This window comes from Rhinopithecus roxellana, chromosome 2 (genome assembly GCF_007565055.1).
Source record: "Rhinopithecus roxellana isolate Shanxi Qingling chromosome 2, ASM756505v1, whole genome shotgun sequence".
NCBI lineage: Eukaryota > Metazoa > Chordata > Mammalia > Primates > Cercopithecidae > Rhinopithecus > Rhinopithecus roxellana.
In genome coordinates this window covers 49,583,573-49,607,088 of record NC_044550.1, presented here as the reverse complement: position 1 = coordinate 49,607,088, position 23,516 = coordinate 49,583,573, and the positions used below count along the sequence as shown (strand labels likewise).

The window sequence follows — 23,516 nt, the reverse complement described above, 5'->3', positions numbered from 1 at the left end:
CCCTTTTACCCATTGTTTGCTTTGAGTTGGAGATAATAAATTTGCTAATTGAGGTCAAGAGGCAAATTATACTTATCTAATATTAATTTCAATTTTTACTAAGCCAGAGGAGAATGTCTCAGTTCTTCTGGCAAACTTAGTTCATGAGAACATTTTAATAGACATCTGCTAAAAGATATGTTGTAGCCAAAACATCTTTCTTTTTCTCAGGAGTAAATGGAAAGCACAGATTTGAAGGAAGAACTGTAGGCACAACTTTCAGTAATTTCTGAGACATTTTCAGTATCAATTCTCAGAGGCTTCCCTCCATACTTTAACTTACATAAAATATGGATGTGGTGCTAAACCAAATGACGTTGATACATTCAATCAGCATACATAATGTACCCATTCCTCTGTGAATAGTCTCTCTGTTGCTCTGTAATTCCTTAGTGGTTCTTTATTTGCTTATTCACTTATTTTCTCAACCGTAAGTCTCAAGACTGCAATGAGAGAGAAGAATCATCTTCACCTGCATTTCTATAGTTGCAACAGTTTTCTCAGATTGATCATGGCTTATCAGTTGATGAGAGGATGTGCAAACTGAGGCATCGCTTCTGTGTTTTTCATCTACATCTATAGGATACATACGTGAGAGAAGAAACATTTTAGATTCGTTTATATAAACAACCCTAACAGTATGTTCTTGAGGCTATTTCCTCTTGTGTTAAAGTTAAGAAACTTAATTAGGAATTTGGACCAGGTCTCTGCTTTAGTATTTTACATTCCTAAGGCATTATAATTTCACAATGTTCTCATTCCTCTAATTGAATTCCCTAAAAATAGCAATAAAAATACATGCTACAAACCTTGGTCATTTTTTTGAATTTGCTACTACTTTTTAGGCATTTGCCAGGGCTGGAGATCAGCCAAAAAATTTACATATATTATCTTATGAAATACTTAAAATAATCCTATGAGGTAGGTATTATTAACCCTAATTATGCATGAACACCAAGGTTTATGTGTAATGCAGATTACCCAAAGTTAAACAGTCTTTTAATGATTTGTCTCAAGTCTGAGTTCATATGGCTTTAGCCCAAGACATTATACATAAATTTAGAAGGTCCCATATTGGTATCATGACACTTATAGTACTGTCCGTATCTGTTATTTCATTTGTTATTGCAAACCAGTGGGAAATATGGGGACTATTTTTACAGAGGAGGAAACTGTGACTTAGAGATATGAAGTGATGTAATCAAGATCATATAATCATTCAAAGATCAGAAGCAAATTAATGGAGTCTTCTGTCTCCTATCTTACCCTCCATGGTTCTTTTCTAATTGCTCCTTGTTTTATAATTAGCTAATAATCAGATTAAGGTATTATCTTGAATATAAAATTATTTTTACCAAACTCAGAGAAAGGAATCAGGTTAATGTGAAAAGACAGAATTTAAGGGGTCCAATGTGGAGACTTCATTATGGAGGATCACAGTGAATACTATCTGTGAGAAAATACATAGAGGGCCATATCCCAGGCAATATGATAATATCCTTTTTGAACAATTTAGGGCAGAATTCCTCAAACTAGAGTTCATGTGCACGTTCTCTGACATTTGCACATTCTCAAATTTGAGAAACACGGACCACAGGCTTGGATCCACTGTATGTATCTTCATGACTAGCAGGCACTCTAGTGGTTATATTGATTAAAAATTGGAAATATAAATTTTATAATGTAAAAACTCCAGATTAATTCAAATAAAAATCTACTCAAAATGAAAATTACTTAATTCATAGTATTTCCAAGATAAATAGTATTTTTATATTAGCATGTTCCTAGTATTACTAGTATTTGTGGACTTACGATAACTAAAATTAACAAAATAGACTCGTATTGACCAAAAAGTACTAATTCTTTTACAAACCAAATGTAGACCATCACCATCCCCCCTAAAAAATGTTTTTAAATTTTTCATTCTATGTATTATTTGTTAAAGATTTGTGATTAATAAAGCAGTTAAAGTGTAGGATAAATAACTTTATTCTTTTATCTTTCTTTTTTTTCTTTTTTTTTTTTTTTCTCTTTTCTTTTGAGATGGAGTCTCACTCTGTAGCTCAGCCTGGAGTATGGTGGTGTGATCTCAGCTCACTGCAACCTCCACCTCCTGGGTTCAAGTGATTCTCCTGTCTCAGGCCCCCAAGTAGCTGGGACTACATGAGTGCGCCACCATACCCGGCTAATTTTTTGTATTTTTAGTAGAGACAGGGATTTCACCATGTTGGCCATGCTGGTCTTGAACTCCTGACCTCAGATGATCTACCTGCCTCAGCCTCCCAAAGTGCTAGGATTACAGGCGTGAGTCACTGTGCCCAGCCTTGGGATAAATAACTTTGAATTATCTTTTTTAACTAACTTTCATACAATTCAAGCACTGAAAATTTTAACTTTGAACTTTTTAATGTTTTGCCCTGATGTTTAAACACACGCATACAAATTCAGATTAAGAACTGACAATTTCTATATCAGAGGGAATGTTTGTAATATGCAAACATTCTATATTGTTCTATGAATGGGCTAATTTCTTCCCTTAAAATAGACCAAGTAAGAGTAGATGCCTGGCACATGGTAACTGTTAATAGCATATTTTTAAATGAGTTAATGCGTCAATGGAATGTATCTAGAGCCATGCAGCAGCAGGGCCAGGACCAAGGTACTGTGAGTAATACTGACTGTTTTCAACTCCATCTATCAAAATCATACTATTTAAAACAACAAAGTTTTAAGCCACATTAAATAAGCCCTGCAGTGATTTTTGTAGAATATATTTTAAAGAATCAGAACATCTAAATGGAGAATAATTGAGCACCTTGAAAAATGTTGAAAGTGGAAAAAAATTTGTCCTAAAATCTGTCATTCTGTAGTTGTGTGTTTATGATTGAATGTATATGGTTGTGTGTATATCTGTGTGTAACAGCCAAAAGAACGTTGTTAATGAGTGATAGATGTAGAACTAGGAGTCACTTTCTTGCTCCTAGATGCAGTGCTCCTTCTGCTTCGTCCTTGCCTTCTCATTAGTCTTCAACTTTTCTTTACCTTTGCTTTTAGTCAGAGATATTTCTTGTTTTCTTCTTTTCACTTAAATGCTTCCAGCATAAGAATGCCCTTGGCCTTCATGTATTTTGATGAGGGCTATTTCAATAATATGGAGAAAATATCATGAGTAAAATTTCAAAAATTCATCCTTTTAAACATTCCTAACCAGCTGGAAAGATTCAATAAACTTAACTTGCTTTTTGTTTTTTTACTCTCTTAGAAGGCACTTCTAAAATGAGAGTAAAAAACCCTTGAAATTTATGTCCTTGTTGTCCTTGGTTAAAGTTCTCAATTTATTACAGTAAATTTTCACTGAGTTATTTTACTCAGTAAAAAGAGCCAAATCAAACTCCATCATTATCCTTATTATGAAAAACTGCTCATCTGTTGAGGGAAAGCAAAATTATAATCATAACAGGCTACCCTGAAAATGCTGAATGCTATGAATACATAGGTACAATTAGTAGCAAGGAGTGAGTGAGGACTGTCTAGAGGGCTTGGGAAAGGCTGCATAAGGCAAGAGGTGACCCTGACCTGGGATTTTGAAGGTTGATGTGAGTTTTGCAGGTAGATAAATTAGGGAAAGGAATTCAGAGCAGAGGAAAGACATGGAAGAAAGAAAATAAATATCTATAGATAGCTCCATATTGCAAGGGTGAATATACGGCAAGAATGTAGTTAGAAAGAAACGGGGGACCCCAATGGAAAAGGGATTCCTTAGTAGGCAATGAGAAGCTATTTCCAGAGCACCTGTGATACTCAAACTACACAAATATGTTAATCTCAGAAAGGAATCATGACAGTTGTTTCCTAATACATTGAAAACTTAAGTTAATAAATTAGAGTTTCTCAATTAGATTTTCCTTACATCTCTGTCTTCAATTTTTATTATGAGAACACACTATATCTGATTTAGTGCATTATGTACTTAAATATTTGAGCTTACTATGAATGTTTCATGTTCTTATTCAACTTGCACTTTGCCTTCCAAATATTCAACAACCTGCACAAATTTGAGAACTTAGAAAGTTTCACTGCCACTTTTCTTATATTTTCTTTTTGAGTAAAAGGCAAAGGTTACCTCAAGGCTATCCTCTCTCTGGAGACAGCACCTGATTTGTAAACAGTGACTTTCCAGCACTTAGCCAACAATACCTGGCAATATATGAGAGACTTATCTCATAATATAGCTATTTAACATTTAATATAAATCAAACTAAACATCCTCAGTATCCTGTAATTTTTTAATAGGAAAAAAGCAACTTTATAGTTCAAAACTGTCTCCAGAATCCATTATCTACAAGCATTTGCACTTATACAGATTTTATTCAGAGCATATTTTAAAAATAAAGTTGATTTTGATTGTTTCTATAAAAACAAACAGGAAGGTGATGCATATAGACCATTTTTGAAAGTACATTACTACATCTATAATTCTTGTCACTCACAGGCCACTACTATAAACATTTTATAGTGCTGAATTTTTCCAGTTTTTTAAGTAATACGTTTTCCATTTTAATTTATCTTACAAATTTCATTGTATTTACATGCAGAGGAAAAACTGTAAAATCATACTGTACAGAAGAATCTATAAAAAAGAATCTTCTCCCTACACCGCACACCCCCAAGGACTTTGGATATCTATTAGAAAGGGCTTAAAACACATTTGAACTGAATTCATGACAATATCTGTTCTTGCATGCTTCATTAATCATGACAAATGACCATGGCCTTGTCAATACAATAACATGGGGGGAGCAGCCGAGTCAGAGATGAAGTATGATTATAGTTATCTTAAAAATAACGAAATCGTGCAGGTTTTGTTAAGTGAATCCAGTGATAAATTTTCCTAATGACTTTTTTATTTGCATATTAAATAGAAGTAAAATGCCTGTTTTACTTCTATTATGTAGCATATTACTACTTAAATAAAAGCTAAGGCTCAAGCTTGGCCATACTAGAGAAAGCCTCTGACATAGGCTTGTGCTAGAGTTTGACACAGCAGGGCATCGATTTTCAGAAGCCAATCTGAAACTCCTGATAAAATGACTAAAATCCAAACAGGCACCAACTCAATTAATCTGGTCTAGACTTTCTACAACAGATATTGATCCAATTATGTGGGGAAGGTTTTTTCTGTACATGATGAAGATGACACGGTATTAGATCACAATGGATTTTCTTAACTTAGAGAACAAAGTGATTTAGAGTGAATTATAACCTGAGGGTTGACCTCTAAATGTGCAAGGATTGACTGCTGATTTAAGAGTAAGCTCTCATTTTATATATTTAATCAAACTCGTGTGTTAATGAAATCTAGAAATCTCTAAGGCAATTGCTGTCCTGTTAACATTTATGAAGCCAAAGCCTCGATGAAGTATTTAAAATAATACTAGAAGCATTGAAACTTTAAATTTAGAAACTTTAAATTTAGAAACCTAGGCTGCCAGTGATTTTACAATTTTAACTTTTGGCTTCCAAATTCACCATGGGGATATAAAATAGAGTATTGCCTAAAAGGATCGGATGGACCAGGCATGATAGTGGCCCTTGTCACTTCTGTTCACATATGGTTAGTTAGAAAGCACTGAGTCACATGAGCACATCTAACTGCAAAGGAGGCTGGACATGAAACCTAGATTGATCCTGGGAGCAGAGGAACATGACAGTGAGAACTCTCTGCTATAAGTGACTAAAGTAATACCAGGCATTTGTGAAGAAGGAGTTAAATTCCAGTGGTTATTAGGCATAATTATGTTTATTATACAATGGAATAAGTATTTTAATAAAGATAAAATAGGAAACCATTGGAAGTCATAGGAGGAGCCCCTATCACCACTTCAACGTTCAGAGAGAACTTCTCAAAGGGATAATTTAACCTGAGAATTGAAGGATGGTATCCGTAGCTGCTGGAGTGGTATTTATGGCAAAGAAAAGGTGTAGGCCATGGTCCTTTGGTAAACTGTTAGAAATCGATAATGGTCAAGTATTCTCATACATAAGAAAAAGGACAGGAAGAGAGAGAGATTTGGAGAAGAAAGCAGAGGCAAGTTTGTTGCAAGTTTATTAAGAGTCCAGGAAGCAGTGGTAAGTATCTTAGATTTTATCTTGAGATCTTAAATTTTCCCTATCTTTATATGCCCATTTTTCTTGGTTTATTAGACTTAAAGCTAAACAGTTAAAATAGAACTCATTCTATGTACAGTTCACTGTGAAGGGATCTAAAATGCCTGCCTATCCAAAAAGGCCTTCCATGACAGTCCTGCAACTCCTGTAATTGACTATTTTATATTATTATATAATCCCTGGAAAAATTATGAAAAGCAACTATGCCACAGATAAATACTTGACCTGCCATCATCCCACTAGCATGTAAGCAGGAATTACAGGAATTGCTCCTCATGTCGCTTTTGACTGTAGGAGGAAGAGCTAAGAAAATCTGTCGCTGCTGGAGAGGGCACCTGAGATGGAAAAACACAGAGGATATCTTGTACAAAAAGAGATTGATGGGCAGAGGGATCACAGCATGTGAGACCATTTTCATGCTCATAATTTTCTCCAGAATTGATTTGTCCGGTATAGGCACTTTCCTGGGAAGCAGTTGAGTCCACTTGTTTTTTGTGCAGTTTCTGGAATCAGATTGCCTGGGTTCAGTCTAGACTCACTACTAGCTATAGGGCTTGGCTAAGTTCATAAAATACATTATTCTCATCTGTAAAATATACATCATAAAATACCTATCTCAGAATAGTTGCTAACAATACATGAAATAATGTTTCTAGAATGCTTACACAGTACCTGGCCATATATAAAGCAGCTAATAAATATTAAGCTATTGATGTTACTATCATCATCATCATCATTTCTACCATCTTTGTCCATCAGGATATATTAACACAGCAGTTTAGAAGTTAAGATCTATAATATATACTTTATTAATTGTATAATGAAGGGAATAAGAGATGATCAGCCCATGTAAGATTTACAAGGAGGTGCTTTTCATTGGTCATGCTAACTTCAGAGCAGAAAATAACTTGTTTTCACTTGTCACCTATGCTGTCAAACATTGAACTTACATGGAAAGATTTCAGAACAATACTCTCCTTTGTAGTGTGCCTTTTCTCTTTGTTTAAATTACTTTTTTGGGCTCCTTCAGAGTTTATCAAGATGGTTATGATGACAGCCAAGGAGACTTGAAGAATTCTGTTTGCAAAACCGGCTACCCCAGCGAGAGGCAGCACTGGTTTTCTGGTTTCTCAGCACCAATTTGAAGGGACAACTACTGGAGTTGAATCCCTTCAGTTCTATTCTCACATTCACTCTTATTAACTGAAGGCTTTTGTATTTGTGATACAGTTCAATATATAGAACCAGGTAGTCCATATTCAGACTATCTCATGAACACAAACTCAGGAAAATTTCCATTATACCAACTAGAGGAGAAGAAACTTTAGGGGGAAAAAACGAATGAGTAAAAATATAATTTGAATGTTTACATTTTTTGGTGTTTACAGCAATGTGTTTTAAAAACCTATTTTTTTGCCCTTGATATATTGAATATTTCATAGCCATTTCTTACTTGTTCTCTTTCAGGTATTTTTTCATTTTTTTGCTATTCAATTTTCGTGTCTTCTGTTCTTTAGCCTTATCTTGCCTAAATCCAGCTGTTTCTCGTTTTTTAGAGCTATCACCATGTGTTCATTCATTTGGTGACTATCAGTTATGAACTACGAAATTACAATTTTAGAATGTTTGGATCACTTTTTATGTACAAGGAAGCAACCAGGATACAAAAATTATTGTTCTCACTTTCTGAAATTTGGCTTTTTTTCTTTTAGCATAATGTTTTCCAGGTTCATTCATGTTGTAACATGCTATCAATACTTCATTTCTTGTTTTGTTGAAAAAATATTCCATTGTATTAATATAACACATTTTTTAATCCATTTGTCGGTTGATGGACATATGGGTTGTTTACACTTTTTAGTTATTATAAATAATGCTGCTCTGAGTATTCATTTACAAGTGTTCGTGTAGCCATATGTTTTCATTTCTCTTGAGTATACACCTAGGAGTGGAGTGACTGGACCATATGGTAACTGTATGTTTAACCTTTTGAGGAACTATGCTGATGATTTTTATTCAATTTCAATCTAATTTAAAACTCAAGCCTCAAACTTGGTTTAAATCTCATCTGTGTCCCTCCACACCCTGTGTGTGTGTCTATGTGTGTATGTGTGTGTGTGTGTGTGTGTGTGTGAGAGAGAGAGAGAGAGAGAGAGAGAGAGAGAGAGAGAGAGAGAGAGAGAGACCGAGGCAGAGAAAGTCTCTGTTATTGAGAACTGGTGAGAACAGGTGAGCAAAGACAAACGAATCTCTGTCTAACAGCCCATTGATGTTGGGGGACTACATGTCCATACTGGTTGCTTCTGCCTTTCTGGCTAATTTGTTGCTGTTGATGACCATCTTGACTTCCCAGGTGCCTGATGTTAAATATGACAAAAAGAACTTGTCTTGTCCTTTTTCTTCACCTTTTAGCTCTCAGAATTGGGAGTGCACCCCACAGCTTCTTGCTGAAGTCCCATCACCTGGGGACCCACTTTTCATTATTTCACATGAACTCACTGGAAATGCATACATGGTTGCCATGACAAATATGGTGTTGCAGGTCCCTCCACATAGCCCTCAGATTTTCTTTGCTCTACAAACTTTATCAAATTCTTTTGTCTATTACTCAAGGATAAGTGCAAAGCAGCCTAGCATGTAACAAACTGAGGCGCGAACTCCCAGTCTCTCCAGTTGCCAGTGACTGCTGGAGTTTTATCTTCCTTGACTCAAGGGGGTTATGGACTCTCCTTTCAGATGTTTTGCCTGTAGCAGGAAGGGGAGGACAGATAGTGGTTCTGGCCACAGTGATCGTATCTAACTGGGTTTGATTCTGTTCTGCTGCTCTGTTGTCTCGTAGAGGAGTAAGGCACTTAGTACCTCTTCATTTCAGGTTTTAGATTCCAGCAACCTGTCAGAGACAATAGAATAATTCCTATTTAACATCTCATTACAAAAACCTATGTTATACTCTTATATTTTTGAGACTACCTCTTATAAATCAAATGTACATACTTTTTATTCTCCCAGATAAGTGGAACTAATATTTTCTCATCAATAAATTATTCCACAATTGTAAAAATCCTTCCTGTTTCTGACTTATGATTATTAACTTGAAATAATATTCTATTCTGCTTATGAACCAGGTACCTTTCCATATACACAAATATGCTTTTAATATTTTAAAATATTAAAGTACTAAAATATAGCATAATAAGCTTTACATATATTTTAACTTATGATAAATTATTTCTCTTCTGACTTATTGTTTATGTTTGTGTCATGGTGATTAGAAAAGATTAATAGAATCAATTCTATTTATTAGCAGAATCCTTAACTCATCTTTGTGAACCTGAATTTCTACTTAAACATGTTTTTCTAGATATGGCATTACAGATGCTTAAATAATATGTAATTCTTCACTCATGTTTAGAAATAAAATAGTACAGATCAACTTGTTCTACTTTGTGGCCAATCTTGAGAAAATTTAAGGTAAAGAATTGAATCTATGGATAAGAGCTCACTGACTTAGATATGAATTGTAAATGCCGTAGTACTGACCTTGCTTGAAGGATGCACTGATTATTTGAATAAACCAACATAGCTCTAACTTAACTGTTTTTTTTTTTTATTTTTTATTTATTTATTTATTTATTTTAACATTCATAACCTTCTCCAGGGGAGGGAGAAAACATTAGCAGTAAGATTCTAATACAACTTTTGAACAGCTTTTCAGTGCTCAATTTCAGTCTATTTTGAAACTTTTTCTAGTTTATTTTTAAATGCCAATATTTAATAGTTACATTTTCTGTAGATTTTAAAGGGTATTTTCTACCTGTCAATTTTTGTTTTATACATATATAAAATGCATGTGGTGGTAAATAAGCTAAAGGTTTTATACATATATAAAATGCATGTGGTGGTAAATAAGCTAAAGGTACTTTTGGATTATGGACTTTATTCTGCTATTAATGAGTTATGTTACCTTGTATTAGTCCCTTCTTTCTGTACTTCCTCTATCAAATGAAGAGATGAAGCTGATGGGTTCAGAGTTGCTATTCAATCCCAGGTTTCTAGAAGTTTTGTGTAGCCCCACAAAAGTTCCTGCTTTTAAAAAGCTAAGTTATCATAATTCCTTCAATGAGCTAATACTTTGTTTCCCAAATCATTGAATTTGCCTATGAAATTTGCATTGCAATATCCAAAGATATTTTGGAAATGAGACAGTCTACCTTTAGAGTATCCTACGGAAAAATGAGCAGTAATTCCATTTTCAGCCTACGAGAAGATGTGTAAGTATTCTGTTTTCTATCGTAGCCTGAATTTTGAATATTGAAGTAAAACTCTTGAAGCCAGTTTTAGTCATTACCACAAATAATGACACTATGGCTTATCTAAAGTATATAGCGTTTTCAAAAATGCCTTTTTAAAGAATCATCATTTTACATGCAATTTTGATAAATATAGTGTTTATTTAAAATGTTGTCTCTGTTTTTGACTCTTTAAACTGCTTGAGAGTATTTTAAAGATACGGACAATCAGACTTCCCCCTTTGAAACCCTTTCCATCCAAAATTATGATATGCAAAACTCATAAGATAGAAAATTTACTGGATTTTTAAGACATTAGACTGTAGTTTACTGCTTGAAATTGTATTGTTAATTCATTTTTCAATGAATTATAGGTACAAAGGAATGCCTACAGAGACTGTAACACTCTTCATGTCAATATCCAAAAAGTTTACAATGGGATTGATTTAAATGTCAGCTACTTCAATCTTTCAACTCTTACTAATTATACATCTTAGTATTGCTCAGGGAGAAAAACCTGCAAAACATTTATGGATCTCAGGTAATGGTCTGAATTGAAAAGTTTCAACATATTTTCACTAAGCTCTTTTAAAGTATATAATTTGATTTTATCTTAGAAATAATAATTTAAGAAGCATTATTTGTTATCTTTCCAAGTTTATATGTCTCTGATTATTTTATGTGGCTGATTGGAAACTACACTTTTGTTTCTGACCTGTTGTTTCCTTTAATATTCTGGATTGAGAAACAGGAGTTGTACAATGCTCCCCCGGGGACTTACATTATGTGGCATTCCACACAGTTGATACTCTTGTAACTTTCTTGTTTTGATGCCTGTCTAAAAATTTGACATGTTCTGATTTTTTCTTGTAAAATGCACTAACAATATTACTGAGCTCAGAAATTAAAACAACAACAAATTTTCCTGTTTTAGAGTATAACTAACTCAAACTATTCCTCGTTTTCAAATATTTTCTTAGAGTGACAATTAAAGATGGTTTAATAAAGATGCATTTTAATATGTAACCCTTCACTCTACTGTGGCTTTCCAGGAAGATGAAAAAGGGTTAAATGTTTATTATGAACTGTTATGTCCTATGTGTTCAGTACTCTATTTATATTATTATCCCTTAATTCTCACAACACTTTATTCATTAGATGTTTCTTAATAGATCAAGAGCCTGAACTTCAGAAGGGTTAAAAAATCTGTATCCCAAGGCTAGCAATTGGCAAAACCAGGCATACAGTGAAAAATATATGTATAACAAGAAGTCCAGAAAGGAAAAACATAAATGTTCTGTAGATATGGGCAGGATCCAAACTAGTGGCAAAATGTGTTTTTAGTAGATTTATTTATTAAGAGAAAAAAGAAGGAATTTCATACCTACTTTAATAAATAAGAATACAGCTTGTCATATCCCTGCTGAGGAATCCTATCCTCTTTGAAATGATGACAATTTAGAGGCATCCTGGGGGTTCTAGTAGTTATGTTAACACCTCTTAAACTTTGCTTAGAGGTCCTAGGAGAAGGGATATTGGCCTTCTATAGACCATGCATGGCTGTTTAGGAAGTATACTCAAAGATTGTGTACACAAGATAAATTGTAGAGCTAAAACTCATCTACTTATATCTAATCCTCATTTTTTTTTTTTTGCGGTAATACATGAAATAACCTCTTTTAGCTCTATAGGCATTTGCAGGTGGTTCCCACTTTTATTTGTTTCACATTACACCACTCTGATCCATCAATGCCATGCAATGTAAACCTGAGTTTTGTTTCTACCTGTCTTTATAAACTCATACAATGAAAAAGATTGGTTAACAAAAGCAGATGTATTCCTTCTGTTTTTGACACAAGACAAAAGTGATACAGAGCAGTGGCTGATGATTGTGAGTAAATTATTGCACATAAAATGGAAATGGCTACTCAGCAAGTGTGCCATGGACTGCCTTCTTGGGCATGGGACAGAGAACTGATAAGAGTGTGTCTATCAAACCTGCCTCTGCCACTCACCTCTCATTTTTGTGGATTCCTGTTGAATCCACCTCTGGTGTTTTAAGTCCTAGAGAGAAACCTGAAGGAATCTGTCGCAGAGGTACTCTTCTTAACTCTGTTTCCATTTAACGGTTATAACAGAACGGCTATGGGACTTGAACATCTGCTGATGTGATGATGTTGAAGAATAGATTTTGGACATTTCTGACAAAGAATAAAATAATTTTTATGATTTCATGGAATTGAGTAGATGGAAGATGTTATTCTCACTTTCATTTCCCTTATTCCATCTCCAAGGAAAGAAAAGTCTGCTTTGGTAGGTTAGGCCTCAGAGCTTTTTCACTAGTCACTGTTCTACTGGTGGCTTACAGTAATGTATTAAAAGTCCAGTCTGGAGTGTGCTGATACATTAGTCTCTTTTTCCTACCTTTGGTTCCCCAGGGACTACTATCCAGAAGGGAAAAGTGCCAATTATCTCTTTATCCTTTGCATCTAGTTGGTTAGTGGTCACATGTATAGAATACTTGGTCCAGATCCCTCATTGGAGCAACAATTTCTGACCCCTGGAATCCCTCTAATTTTCTAGTCTTTTTGTGTGTATCAGCATCTCCCTTGATTTTAGCTATTTTTCTCCATTCTCTCTCTCAGAAACTGATTGCAGGAGTATTTGCCCCACTCTGGGAAGGTCAAGTGGATGCCTCTTGTTATCGCTCTTTCTTTTTTTTCCTCTCTCTTTCTTGTTCTTGCTCATACTCTTTTAGCCAATTGCTGGGGTGAGGTATTACATCCCAGTGGAGTGGTAAAAATGAGGACTTGGATTTGGGATTTGGGTTGAAATAGAGTAAGTAAGATTCTGTATTCAAGACCACATACACTTACCACACATAGGGAAAAGGAATCTTTATTCATACTTAATTACCAGAGATCTATAAAGCAGCTTTGGCCCAAAGTCTGCATCAATAATAAAGTGTTTGGAAGCTTGTTTTACTACCTGTGAATACAGTTTCATGGTGACATGTGATTGGTTGAACAAGAGACTCAGATATTCAATCATAATACTATTTTGGTGTTATGACAATCCCTATATCTCAAACAGAATGAAGCTTGAATATCTATCATGTTACAGCTATCATTTGATAGAAAAGGAAGCTGAGGGTCAGAGAAGACTATAATTTGTATAGAGGGATTCTTAGGCTTACCGTTGAGAATTGGGCTGGACATGGCAGCTCACGCCTGTAATCCCAGCACTTTGGGAGGCTGAGGCGGGTGGATCACAAGGTCAGGAGTTTGAGACCAGCCTGGCCAATATGGTGAAACCCTGTCTGTACTAAAAATACAAAAATTAGCTGGGCATGGTGGCACGTGCCTGTAGTCCCAGCTACTCAGGAGGCTGAGGCCCGAGAATCGCTTGAACCTGGGAGGCGGATGTTGCAGTGAACCGAGATTATGCCACTGCACTCCAGCCTGGGCAACGGAGCGAGACTCCCTCTCAAAAAAAATAAAATAAATAAAAATAAAGTTGAGAATTGCTTAATTCACATAATACCCTAAAATTGCTTATATTTTTAGCAGAGTTTCAAATCTAGGTCTTCTGCTATAAGCACTAAAACTAAGGAATAGGCCACAATCCAATATGTGTTTTCTTTTCTCGAAATGGGAGATTGATGAATTCTTTATTGGAATTTTAATAAATACTCATAGAAATTTCCATAAGTATCTATGTTACTATTATGTAGTCAAACAGTGCCTTGTGTTCTTAATAATCATGTTTAGTCTGTCTTTCTAATCACATTGACCCCAGATGGTATTCCTTAATTGACCCAACAGAACAGAGGTAAATTAATACAGAAAAATGTTACATTCTCATAAAGAGAAGACCAAATGATGTCACCATACAGTACTGTCTGAACAAAAGTTCCCCAGTAGTTGGAGTAGAGATAAGTTGTGGCTTCAATTGCCCCTGTACTGTAATAATTAGTAGTTATGTAATGTTGTGTGTGATTATCCTTTTAAAAGAAAAAAAGCATCATCTAGCAGATCACATGAATGTTGATTTTAACATGTAATGATGTTTAAATTTTATTAGTTTTTTAGTTTGTTCAGAAAAGGCTTGTGAATTTGGGTGGGGGGGTTTATGTTGATATATTATTTATTACCATAAAAATATTTAACTTGACTTTCACAGGCAGTGAGTTTTTTTTTCTTTAGAAGTATACACATTAGTCAAATTGACAAATAGTGATCTAATCATACAGTATTTTCATAAATGAAATAAGTGCAGTTCCATCAATCCCTCGGACTTGATAGAATAGGACTCTTGGCTTCCTTTGCTCTTCATTCCTCCCATCCTTCTTTCCTTCTGCATTTATTCATGAATAGATTTATGTATGTAATATATGCCAGGTATGCTTGATCTAAAACAAGTCACTGCTCTTGTGAAGCTTGATTATAATGGTGGAGACAGCCATTTAACAAGTAAGTAAAGTAACCTACTATGAGGAAAATAGAGAGCTAGACAGACAATACTGGTGCAGTGGTGGTCATGATAGTAGGGCCTATTTAGATAGAAAGGAAGGGAAGATCACATTTAAATTTAGATCTAAAGAAGAAAGAAGACTGTCATGTAAACAGAAGAAGGAAAGATATGCTGGGCTGAGAGGATAACATGCAGAGGAAAAGTAGGCCTGTGTGCTGGTAACTTCATCACCAAGGGATTTCTCAGTCATCCCTGCCTTTATCTTGAACACACTGTCAGCCTCACCAAGAGGCAGAGTTGCTTTTCTTGATCAGCCAGTCACTAAATGCTATGCATGCCCATGATTGGGTTCTTCACAGAAGCCTCCTGTTGCTTTTTAATTGATGATGTTTTGTGCTTGCTAAGTGCCTCGTGCTGCCTTTTAATGTAATAGTTTTCATTTGTTGTTTTAAGAGAAAATAAAAGCATGTTTCATGCCTCTCTGCCCTTCCATGATTCCCTTCTTCATTCTCTGCCCAGCCTGAAGGATGGGGGTGGAAATTAGTGTCTTTCTCTTGTGAATTCTCAGAGTCCTGTAAATATCTGTTTGATAGCACTTTTCAAGTAAGATTACTATTAACTCTCCCATCTTATTGTGACCCCTTGAGCCCAGGGACCCTTTCATATAGGGCAGTGTCTGCACACAGTATGCACTCAGTTAATGTCTGCTGACTGAAGAAGTACCATAAATTCATTTTGGACGTGGGCATCTGATTCTTTAAAGTGCAATGATGATAAGAAATTCACTACGGAGAAGTATACATTAATTGACTTCTACTTTTGTTTCTGAGATGTTTTAAATGAGTAATTAAGAGCTTAAAATAAACTAAATTTTTATTTCATTTATAAGATTTCAACAATTTTCGTATTTTATTATCAATACCAAGTTTCTAACGTGCGTAGGAAGGAGTATGAAGACAGTTATTGTTGAAGACTTTGTACACTGAATACTAAACCACTCTTTCTGACCCATGAAGTTTCTAATTTAATGTTGAACTGATTTGAAATGGAGAAGCATTGGCTCCTCTCTAAAGGCCATCAGATAATATTCTCAGAGGTAAATCACCTGCAAGGTGAAACTTGTAGGTGACGACAACTTTGTAAAATAAGTTGCAGTGGACCTCAGAGATGTGGGCATATAATGAATAGAGATTCTGTAAACTTCACTACCTCCTTATAGTTTTGCAAAGTGAAGCTTCTGTGGGTATTTGCATGTAGGGGAATTATGTCTGATAACAGACAGAATTGTGATCTGGCTGATGTCAGAGTCCTAGCAGTGGATTTTAGTCCTAACTCTGCCACCTAAAGCCTGGCCAGTTAATGACTCTGGATCCTCATTTTCTCATCTTAAAACAATAGAAGATTGCATTGGATTGACATCTAATGTTTCTTTTAGCTTGAACTTTTGATAGTCCTTGAAATGTACATTTTATTCATATTTCATTCATTCTTTTAGCCTTTTAACATACATATACAAAACAAAAACAAACAAAAAACACCACATGCCAGAGGATAGGAGATGGTAGGACTGATCGACTCGACTAGGGACAGGAATTTTTATTTGTTACAATTAATATTTGAATAAGTTCTTTCTATCATGTAATCATGGGAGTGACCATTTTGGGACCATGCCTGAAAAATTACTAGATGATGAGTCTGGTTCCTGCTATTATCTTCTACATCTCTGGCCATAGATATATTTTTCATTTCCTTTGCTTCCCAGTATCAAACTATCCTTTGGGTCCTGTCTTTTGAGACTAATAATTCCTCTTGGGATATAGCTAGAGAGATCTCTTTGACTGGGGCATCTACCATTAAGTCAAAATACTTTGATAAACATATGAAGTACATACTAATACTATGTGTTAAAGAATGCTTTCAAAATAGATTCAAGAGTTTAAAAATAAAATATGGATTTTTATTTTACAAAATAATTCCTTTTTAATTATAATTCTGGAAGTTAGATCTGATATTTTTCAAAGCCATTGCTGCACATTGCAGATTTTCATACCATCCACATATTTGTTTGACTAATTATTATGATGTGCATTCATGTTAATTCAGATTATCCCTCTTCTAGAAGAAAATAAAATTGTTCTTAAAGTAACACTTAATGTATAATCACAAGACAGTGAATTGGTAACACAAAGATGCTAATGTTTAGCAAATTATTGTTTAATGTAAATGAAATTTTAGTTTGTTTGGAATGAGAAAACTTTCTTTCTTCCTTCCTTCCTTCCTTCTTTTCTTCCTTCCTCCCTTCCTCCTACCTCCCTCCATCCCTTCCACCCTTTCTTCCTTCCTTCTTCCCTTCCCTTCCTTTCCTTTTTTTTCTGTCTTTCTTATTTCCTCTTTTTCTTATTTTGTTTTATTTTACTTTTTGAGATGGAGTCTCACTCTGTTGCCCACGCTGGAGTACAGTGGTGAGATCTCGGCTTACTGCAACATTTGCCTCCTGGGTTCAAGCAATTCTCCTGCCCCAGCATCCCGAGTAGCTGGAACTACAGGTGCACACCACCATGCCCAGTTAATTTTTGTATTTTTAGTAGAGACGGCGTTTCACCATGTTGGCCAGGCTGGTCTTGAACTCCTGACCTCAGGTGATCTACCCACCTCGACCTCACAAAGTGCTGGGTTTGCAGGCGTGAGCCACCACGCCCAGCCCTTTCCTTCTTTTTCTAATTAAATAAACACTCATTGAGTTAGTTTTGTCTGCCATGGTTTTCCTCCAAAAGAACATACTTTATAGTAAAACTAATTTTACTACTGGAAACTTCCTAAAACTTTCATCAAAATTATTATTGTACTTTTAAGTGGACTGAAATATATGTTTATTTAAAATTTAACATAAGAATCTTCACTTTTTAAAAGAAGTTTGTCATGACTTTTAAAAATATGTACAGGAAAAAAATAAAGAGTAGTCAAATATAAATGAAAACCATCAGTCTTAGTTTTCATATTTGCAAAATGAAAGGCTGGACAAAAATTATTTATAATGCCTTTCCCATACAGCACTAACCCGTAAAATCTGCTGGGTTTTTTTATTTTTTATTTTCTTAGATGGAGTTTTACTCTTGTAGCCCAGGCTGGAGTGCGATGGCACAATTTCAGCTCACTGCAACCTCTGCCTCCCAGGTTCAAGCAATTCTCCTGCCTCAGGCACCCAAGTATCTGGGACTACAGGCATGTGCCACCATGTCTGGCTAATTATTGTACTTTTAGTAGAGATAGGGCTTCACCACATTGGCCAGACTGCTCTGGAACTTTTGATCTCAGGTGATCCACCCGCCTCAGCCTCCCAAAGTGCTGGGATTACAGGCATGAGCCATCGTGCCCAACTAGATTTGCCTTTTTAACAGATTTTTTGCAGGGTTGGGGGATTGGTAATCACATATCTACCAATGCTCGTCTGCTTTCCACTTTTATCAGAAACACACATTTCTATCACATTTAGTTTGGAATTAGGGAGTGAGTCTGGGAAACAAGAATAGCAAAGTGTAATACTGCAGTGCTCAGCTCTAATGTCAACATACTCTTGTGTCAGACTTAGTCATTAGTTATAAGTCACAGTCATTGGTTACAAGTCACAAGTCATTAGTCACAAGTCACATAAATTCACAAGTCATTAGTTAAAATATTAGCTTGAGAAAGATTTACTTTTTATAAATTGCAGTGGCTCAAGATCATCCCTGTAATACTCACGTGCACTCTGACATTTTCTTCATTGCAAGGGAAAAGGAGGGAAGTGCATCTAGAGTTCTGGGAAGTGAGCATTAGTCAAAACTATGTCAAAGGATTCTTGTGAGCATTAAATGAGCTGCTACATATGAAGCACTTGGCATGGTGCCTGCCATACAGAAAATATGCTGTAAATGTTTGTTAATAGTATTACCATACCACAGCCAACCAACCACACTCCCCACACCACCAAAATAACAAATTGTAATTATTATTAGGCATACTATCAATTATGTGTATCATGGCAGAAAGGAAAGCACTTTTGAAAACCACTGGCTCTATAATCTGACCCGTGGCCTTGGGCTGGATTTGTCAGATGTGACTCCCACTGTTCCATCCCTCTTAAAGCAGACTAGCCTATTTTGTCCTAGCACTCCTTCCCCACTGGTCTGACAAAGAACTTTGTTTTTTCTAACTTTTAATTTTTGTGGGTGCATAGTAGAAATATAGATTTATAGGGTACGAGCTATTTTGATACAAGTATACAATGTGTAATAATTATTACATCAGCATAAATGGCGTATCCATCACCTCAAGAATTTAGCCATCTTTGTGTTACAAACAATCAAATTATACTCTTTTAGTTATTTTAAAATTTACAGTGAACTGATTATTGACAATAGTCACCCTCTTGTTTTATCAAATACTATATACCTTATTCATTCTATCAGACTATATTTTTGGACACATTAACCGTCTCCACTTGCCTGACCTCAACCCTCCCCAGCTTCTAGCAACCAGTAATTCTACTGTCTATCTCCATGAGTGCAATTGTTTTAATTTTTAACTCCCACACATAAGAGAGAACATGCAAGAAAAGTTTGTGTTTCTGTTCCTGGCTTATTTCACTTAACATAATGAACTCCAGTTCCATCCATGTTGCTCCAAATGAAAGGATGTCATTCTTTTTAAAGGCTGAATAGTACTCCATTGTGTACCACATTTTATTTATCTATTCAACTGTTGATGGGCACTTAGGTTCCTTCCAGTTCTTGGCTATTGTGAACAGTGCAATAAACATGGGGGTGCAGATATCTCCTTGATATACTGTATAGCTAGCAATGGGATTGATGGATCATATAGTGGCTTTATTTTTAGTTTTTTAGGAACCTGCAAACTCTCCTCCATAGTGGTTGTACTAATTTACATTCCCATCAACAGTGTATGAGGGTTCCTTTTGCTCCACATTCTCACCACCATTTGTTATTGCCTGTCTTTTGGATAAAAACCATTTTATCTGGTGAGATGATATCTCATTGCAGTTTTGATTTGTTCTTCTCTGATGATCAGTGATGTTGAGCACATTTTCATATCATATAACTGTCTGCCATTTGTATGTCTTTTTTTTTTTTTTTTTTTTTTTGAGACGGAGTCTTGCTCTGTCGCCCAGGCTGGAGTGCAGTGGCACAATCTCGGCTCACTGTAAGCTCTGCCTCCCAGGCTCACGCCATTCTCCTGCCTCAGCGTCCAGAGTAGATGGGACTACAGGCGACCACCACCACGCCCGGCTAATTTTTTGGTATTTTTCATAGAGACGAGGTTTCACCATGTTAGCCAGGAGGGTCTCAATCTCCTGACCTCGTGATCCACCTGCCTTGGCCTCCCAAAGTGCTGGGATTACAGGTGTTAGCCACCGCGCCCGGCCTGTATGTCTTCTTTTGGGAAATGCCTATTCAGAATTTTTTGGTCTACATTTTAATTGGATTATTAAATTTTTCTCTATTGAGTTATTTGAGCTCCTTATATATTCTGGCTATTAATCCCTTGACAGATGAGTGGTTTGCAAATATTTTCCCCCATTCAGTGGGTTGTCTCTTCACTTCGTTAATTGTATTCTCTGCTGTGCAGAAGCCTTTTAACTTGCTGTGACCCCATTTGTCCATTGTTGTTTTAGTTGCCTATCCTTGTGGGATAGTAATCAAGAATTCCCTGCCCAGTCCAATGTCCCAGAGAGTTTCCCGAATACTTTTAGTAGTTTCATAGTTTGAGGTCTTAGACTTAAATCTTTAATCTATTTTGATTTGATTTGTATATGGCGAGATATGGGGGTCCAGTTTCATTATTTTGCATACGAATATCCAGTTTTCCCAGAACGATTTATTGAAGAAACTGTCCTTTCTCTAATGTATGTTCTTGACACCTTTGTCAAAAATGAGCTCACTGTTGATGTGTGGATTTATTTATGCATTCTTTATTCTGTTACACTGGTCTATATGTCTGGTTTTATGCCAGTACTATGCACTTTTAGTTACAATAGCTTTGTGGTATAATTTGAAGTCAGGTTATGTGATTCTTCCAGTTTTGTTCTTTGTGCTCAGAATAGCTTTGGCTATTCTGGATCTTTTGTGGTTCTATATAAATTTGGGGATTGTTTTTTCTGTTTCTGTGAAGAATGTCATTGGTGTTTTGATAGGGATTGCATTTAATCTGTAGATTGCTTTGGGCATTATGGACATTTTAGCAATTTTGATTCTTCCATTCCATGAATATGGGATATCTTTCCTTTTTTTAATGTCCTCTTTCATTTCTTTCATCAGTCTTTTATAGTTTTTATTGTAGAAATCTTTCACTTTTTTTGCTTAATTCATAGGTATTTTATTTATAACTATTGTAAATAGGCTCAGTTTCTTGATTTATTTTTCTGATTTTTCACTATTGGCATAGAGAAACAGTACTGATTTTTGTTTGTTGATTTTGTGTCCTGCACCTTTACTGAATTTGTTTATTAGTTCTAATAGTTTTTTGGTGGAGTCTTTGTTTCTCCAAACATAAGAGCATATCATCTATAAATAAGGATAATTTGACTTCTTCCTTTCCAATTTGGTCACCCCTTATTTCTTTCTCTTGTCTGATTGCTATAGCTAGGACTTCCAGAACTTTGAAATCCTTCACAACATAGCACTCTATTTGACTACAAAAACTTGGTCAAAGTTAGAATGAGAGATGATACCTATCTGCCATCACAACATTATGTTCAATAGCCATTGAATTGCCTTCTAATTAGTATAAAAGGAAGGGAATCTTACTTTTCTGTCCATCTCTTTTGAATCGAAGAATAAAAACACTAAGAGTGCCTCAGAAAGCAATAGTGACTTATTCTTTGTACAGTATGTGGCACAAGGAGTCTTTTGTAGCCCCACAAAAAATCCCCTACATTATTTTGCTAGCTCATTCATGATTGTCTTTAAATTTAAAAACAACAATAAATAAAATATTGTTTAAAATTTATCTAACTACATATGAGGTGAAAAAGAGACTAGACAAAACTCAATTTTTTTTGTAACAGTCTTGCTCTTTTCTCTTCACCATATTACTATTCTACATCCATGCTCACCCCAGCCTACTTTCCCTTTTCTCCCAGGCTTAGATGAATAATGTAACCTATGACTTGAACAGACTTTTCACAATGTGAGAACTTCCCTCCAATCCAATAACTCAGTATATATTGAACCAATAATCCAAACATGGCAAGAGAACAACTTCTTTCTCAGGTTGATGGAACATATCAGGCATTGGAAAGTTCCTTTCCATGCAGAGACCCAATAGAAGTTCCCATCGGAAATGAATATCTCTTGGCAGACCAAGGGTACATTCTGTTTGTTTTGCACTCAGTTCATTTTGTTCCTAGAAAGTGATAACATAAAGCACTCAACTATAAACAAGTCAGGTGGTATTTATAGTTATCTGGTAGGCATGAGGCAAAGTGGCAAACTTCCTCTAAAGGATCAAGCCAAGCTTGCCTATGTTGAAATTCATGGTCTAATTTCTCACTGAACCTCAGTGTGTAGCATTTGCTCATAAATACAAAATATCTCTACTGAATTACAAAATCAGTTCCTTCTTTTCCTTTGAGAATTATGTTACAGACTTTAGAGAGCATAGTGGAAAGATGCTGTTAGATAACCAGGATGGGTGAAGAAATACAAATAAGACTTATGAGAGAAGTATAAGATAAGAAGGGGAAAAATGAAAGCAAGCTTCCCAGGATGATTTCAGGGAGACTGACATAATGACCATAAGATCCCAAAGGTAGGTGTAGCATGTGAATTATATGAATTATATAAACTATATTCACTTCCCAAGGAGTCTGATAACTAATGTTAGGTATAGTTATTACCACATGACTGGCTCTATTTGATTGGTCTTACTACAGTCATTAGCAAAATGTTAGGGTTGACTTTGTGATGATGATCTAAAAGATAACATAAAAGGTCCCTTGGTCTGATTTATTGCTAAGAACTAACTCTGCTCCAATCTCCAGCTCCTCTCTGCATGCCAGTGCCTAGGATGTATGTAGTTACGTTCATCAGAGAGCTGATGGCGTGTTTCTTAAAAGGAAATATTTTGCACATGAAAAAAATTTTCCTACCTATCTATTATTGTCACTGGTAACACAGCAAAGCTTTTTGGTATAAACATAATGGAATATGACAAGTAGAAACCAAATAATGCTTGGAAATGTGCTTTAGTTTTCTTTGAAGGAAATAGCAATGCCATTTTATGAGTCCAGTTTTATCTCAAGGATTTCTACATGCTTTGCTGTCTTTTGTGCTTTGGGGAATGGAGCCAGAATTGTGCCAGCACTGAAGGTCAAACATGAAGTAGAGAGTGGGCAGCCAAAGAGATCAGCAGTCAAGGTCTCAGCTTTATAATATAGCTGTTGTTCAAAAATAACTCATGTGTGACATTTCCCAGTTTTTGCTTTGTCTGCCATAAAAAGTGTTGTTGTTCCAGTGATGTTTGTATAAATGCTGGATGAGGTAAGAGAAG

The 23,516-nt window shown here is 35.5% G+C and overlaps 1 protein-coding gene across 2 annotated transcripts in view; it reads left to right on the top strand.

Annotated features, from left to right (window-relative positions):
• Nucleotides 1–23,516, top strand: part of ARHGAP24 (Rho GTPase activating protein 24) — a 526,450-nt gene that overhangs the window by 99,353 nt on the left and 403,581 nt on the right. The window lies entirely within an intron of this gene.